The sequence below is a fragment of the Delphinus delphis genome, chromosome 16, assembly GCF_949987515.2.
Source record: "Delphinus delphis chromosome 16, mDelDel1.2, whole genome shotgun sequence".
NCBI classification, from domain to species: Eukaryota; Metazoa; Chordata; class Mammalia; order Artiodactyla; family Delphinidae; genus Delphinus; species Delphinus delphis.
The window spans coordinates 36305104-36310747 of NC_082698.1; positions in this window are offsets into that span (position 1 = coordinate 36305104).

The window sequence follows — 5644 nt, forward strand, 5'->3', positions numbered from 1 at the left end:
AAATAGCTTGCCTTCAGGTGGCCAAGAAGAACTTTTGCTGAGCCATGAAAAATATTAAAGAGAGGAAGAAAGAGACTTGGGAGAAGACAATAGCCGTGAGGTCAATGCGAGATGACCAGAACTTAGGTGGGGAAGCAGGCCTGGCAGAGGAAGATGGAAGGAGAGAGCCAGGAATCCTAAAGAGCAAGAAATGGTGAAATTTGATAAGAGCCTCAGCATGTGGATGGGTGACGATGAGAAGAATGTCCAAATGACTTCTTCTATTACAGACCCGGGACACGGCATGCTATGGGAGAAGGCGGGGTCTCTGGAATTCCTTTTTAAAAAAAACACATTATAACTTCATCATCCTACACTTAGCAATGGCAGGGCTTCTTAGAAATATCCTAAATCAGGCAGGCAAATTCAGAGATAAAACAAGTAGAGGAATCATCTCCTCATTAGTTTTAGAAAAATATTTGAAAGGAAATAAGGTTGTGATGAAAGCAAGTGGAAAGGAACAAGAACTGTGAGTCAGACCAATGTTCACAGAAATACTTTTTAAAATTGGAAGCAACATGCCTATCACTTAGCAAATCTTAATAAATGCAGATATAGTTACCTGTCACAAGTTTTAGCTCTCCTAGTAAATTAAGAGGTCCTTCTAAAGTTTTCTCTCCGTAGTCTCACTCCAAAGTGCCTAATACGTGGCCTTGCCTGTAGTAAGTACTCAACAAATGTCTGTGGGAAGAATAAATGAAGGCAGTTAATAGTTCTAGTTTGTCCTTCCTAAGTGCCAAAGAAAAGGACAAGGTATGATTAACCACAAACTGGATGATTGCTCCCTGTAAAGTGAATTCACCTGGACTCACAGACTGTCGCAGGCAGAAGGAATTTTAGAAATCAAGTCCAGTGGTTTTCTACCACCTTGGGATGGGGAATGACTCATACTCAACATCAATCAGAGCAACTCAGCTTTTATCTGTTTTATATATTGAGCTTCTGAATAAAATTTCACTTGTGCCAAGTTTTTGAAGACAACGTCTCAGAATCACTGAATCTGAAACCCTCTCATTTCATACGGGAAGGAAACAGCAGAGGAAAGATGCAGAGCTGTGGCTAGAAACCAGTTCTTCTGACGCTTTTCCCGAAGTTCTTCCTAGCACGTCAAATAAGCCCCTAATTTGGGGTATGTTTTTTCAAGCCATTTCCATGCAGAGTTGCCAAATGGAACACCTGACGCCCATTACATTTGAATATCAGATAAACAACACAACATTTTTTTAGTATGTCTCAAAAACAGCTGCACTTGTCCAGCTATCCAAACACCAGGGTCCATAAATGCTTCATCTTTGAAGCTGCTACGCACCAAGGTTTTCAGTGTATCACTATCAAGAGACGACTCTTTTTTAAAAATTTATTTTATTGAAGTGTAGTTGATTTACATTGTGTTAATTTCTGCTGTACAGCAAAGTGATTCAGTTATAGGTATATTCTTTTTCACATTCTTTTCCATTATGGCTTATCAGGATATTGAATATAGTTCCCTGTGCTATACAGTAGGACCTTGTTTATCCTTTCTGTCTATAATAGTTTTCATCTGCTCATCCCAAACTCCCAATCTATCCCGCACCCACCCCCCGCCCCCTTGGCAACCACAAGTCTGTTCTCTACGTCTGTGAATCTGTTTCTGTTTGGTAGATGAGTTCATTTGTGTCATGTTTTAGATTCCACATGTAAGTGATATCATATGGTATTTGCTGAGAGACTATGCTTTAATTCCCAGTTTGAACAATAAAAACCCAGCTCGTAAATCATACTCTCCGTGTGCTATTACGGATGGAGCAGCCATTACCCCAACAATCCTGACCTTCATTAGGGTGGATGAAGGCTTTCCTGTCGAAAGTGAAAGGCACAACTGCTCAGTGTTACCTTAAAGATAATGCCCTCCACATGTTCACAATTCAGTGGATCCAGCAGATGTGCCCATTTGGGACTGATGAGAACGTGTGTTTGTGTAAGGGAGCTGTAATATCTGTGTTGCTGACTTTGAGGGTCAGCTAAACACTCAAACCATAAATCATCAGTTGCTTCCTTGTCTTGGGCATCAAATTATCAGTACATTTCTTTCCGGGTAAACAAATATCTTTTCACTCTGGTTCCATCCCATATTGAGCTCCATCACATATGGCATTTACCAAGCATGCTGCTAACAGAGAGAGGTAAAGTAAGACACCCCCACCCTTGACATGCCCACATTTTAGAAAGGGAGGTAAACGGGAAATATAATGTAGATCCTGAGTGCTGTAATGAGGGTAAAGAAGCATGAACCACTATGAGGAGAGGAGGGACGTGAGATAGAAGCAAACTGGAAGTTAGGCAAAGGTGAGAGGGTGAGTTGCAACCACAGGGACAGGACAGCATGATCAAAGGCACAGAGGCATGAAATGCCAGTGTGCTCAAGGAACTAGGAGTAGTTTGGTATTGCTCAAGCGTAAAGTTCAAGATGAGAAAAAATGACAAGGTTAAAAATCTGACCTGACTTTATAACATAAAATAGAAAACCACTAGGAAAGCTTTAGGCAGGGAAGTGACACGGTCAGGTATAGGTTTTGGGTAAAGCTGTCTGGAGGCAGTATAGAAAGGGATGCAGGGTGGGATGAAGGGCAAGGGAGAAAATGTACAAAGACTGGCCTCAAGGAGTCATGCCTGGTCCACATCGAAGATGGAGACAGTCTCAGCTAGGGTAATGAGGAAGGGCAAGGGGAGATGGGCTTGAGAAATATTTCGGAGGTTAAATAGGCAAGATGCGGTGGTTGGTTTTATGTAAATGGTAAGAGCGGGAAAGGAGAGGATGACGCCCTGGTGACCAGGTGGGTAATATTCTGCCTGATTAGACAGCAGTCCCCCTGTTGACTCTCAGATACCCTCTGGTGTCCATTCCTTTGTCATCACAGATTGAGATATGTACTCATTTGTGTGCTTAGTTGCTTAGTAGCAGTCTGCCCCTCCAGACTGAAAACACAGTGGGGTAGAATCATGTCTTGGTTTTGCTCATCCTTGTACCACCAGCAGTAGCTAAGTGAGTGGTACATAATCAGCACTCAATAAATAGTTGTCAAAGAGAAAGACAAATACTGAATACTGCATGGTATTGCATGTGTGGTATATTTAAAAAAAGGGGGCGGAGTCTAAACTCCTAGAAAGAGACAATAGAAAAGTTGTTATCAGGCTGGGGGGGTAGGGAAAATAGGGAGAAGTTGATAAGAGAGTACAAACCTTCAGTTATAAGAAAAACTAGGTCTAAGGACCTAATGTATAACATGGTGGCTATAGTTGACAATACTATTGTATAACTGAAATTTTCTAAGAGAGTAGAACTTAAATGTTCTCATCCAAAAAAAAAATGGTAAACATGGGAGATGAAACATGTGTTCATTAACTTGGTGGGAGGAATCCTTTCACAATGTATACATATATCAAATCATCACGTTGTATACTTTAAATATCTTAGAACTTGGTCAATTATACTTTAATAAGGCTAAATAAATAGTTCCCAAAAAATACAGAATGAGAGAGAATATACAGGAAAAAAGACACTTTTAATGAGTTCCTTTTTGGACACCGTGAATCTGAAATGACTGCAAAACTCCAGGTGTAGATAACCAGGAAGCAGCTAGAAATGAGTTTGAAACTCAGGGAGATTAGGTTTGGAGATAAAGACTTGAGAGATACCCACATACAATAAAAGCCTAAAAGTGAGAAGGGCATCAGGAGCAGACCTGATGAAGTTCAACATTGAAAGGGATTTCCTTCCTCCTACTTCTTAGTCAATTACCTTTGCATTTGTCTTCTGGAAGTACACTGTCACTGTCCCCTGGACGGCTCACAGAGGGAGCATATGGCAGCTCCAGGGGACATGGCTCTGTGCTGTGATCCAGGGAGGGCCCAACCTTTATGACCTTTCCAAGGAGACATCATATGCCTATAATATCTTCCCACCTTTTTGCAACTCGGTTCTCCCAAATTCTTTAAACGACCCCCGATTTCCAGGAAAGCCTCTTCCATGAAATCCTCCCACATTGGACCATAGAAAAGCAATTATCTTGAATATTCCAGCCATCAAATAGCAAATTGCCACTCTGCTTTCTTTGTTTTTAATTTATATTTTTTAATTTATTTAATTTTATTTATTTTAATTTATTAAAATATAAATTATTTTAATAAATTAAAATAATTGCAAATAGCAATAGTATCAAATAGCAAATTGCCACTCTGCTTTCTTTGTTTTTAATTTATTTAATTTTATTTATTTTAATTTATTAAAATATAAATTATTTTAATAAATTAAAATAATTTAATTGCAAATAGCAATAGTATCAAATAGCAAATTGCCACTCTGCTTTCTTTGTTTTTAATTTATATTTTTTAATTTATTTAATTTTATTTATTTTAATTTATTTTAATTTTATTTTTGACTGCATTGGGTCTTTATTTTTGCACGTGGGCTTTCTCTAGTGGTGGAGAGTGGGGGCTACTCTTCGTTGCAGCGTGTGGGCTTGTCATTGCAGTGGCTTCTCTTGTTGCAGAGCACGGGCTCTAGGTGCACAGGCTTCAGTAGTTGCAGCACACGGGCTCAGTAGTTGTGGCTCATGGGCTTAGTTGCTCTGCGGCATGTGGGATCTTCCCGGACCAGGGCTTGAACTTGTGTCCCCTGCACTGGCGGGCGGATTCTTAACCACTGCACCACCAGGGAAGTCCCGCCACTCTGCTTAATCAAAATGTAGAAATCTTACTCTTTCCCAGTTCTTTTTCAAATTAGATACCTTTTTTTGACATCTACCTTTAATATCAGATTCAGCCTGTCTTGATGTCCTGTTGGTCTATTACTACTTGGTTTATTGTTTCTAGTCAGTTGACTGTGTTTTTGGCCACAGCAGGGGTCTGTGTGCTTTGACCTAGTTTGGACCCTAAGAAATCACAGGCTATGTCAGTTAAGGTGACCAGACCTCCTGGATTTTTGAGCACCATCCTATTAAAAATATTCACCCTATAGCCAGGTGATACGTCAAACTATGTATTTTGGTTCAGAAGAGGTGGCTGGGGCAGGAATGCTTGGTAAATTGCCTGGTATTTATAATTTTTATGCTTTTTAAGAAATATATATGCTTTTCAGAAATAACAACTGAAAAAGGAAGTTGGGCTTCTAAATTCCTGGCTTTGTCTAAAGCCCACAGGGCTTCTTTAACTTGAGTTTAAAAAAACAGTAACTAGAAAGGATAATACCCAAGGTCAATACAATAAATATATTTATGTTTATGTACCACTGTATAAGTTTTCAGTGATGGGTCAGTTAGGACTGAATTTATATGCAAATAACAGGAAGCCCTTTTCCCCCTAACAAGTTCAGAGACAGGCAGTCCCTCACTAGCATAGTAGCTGCCCAGGACCGATGACCCAGGCTCCTGCTGCCTGTACCCTCTGCCATCCTTAGCAATACTGGCTTTATCCTCACACTTGTCATCTCTTGGACGGGGATGGTTGCTCCACCTCCAAGTTTAACGTCCCCAAGAAGATGGAGAAAATGAGTTGAGGAAAAGAGAGAAAAGAAACTTCTTTGTCATTTTATTCATGAAGGGAAGCCCTCCCCAGTGATTTTCACCTC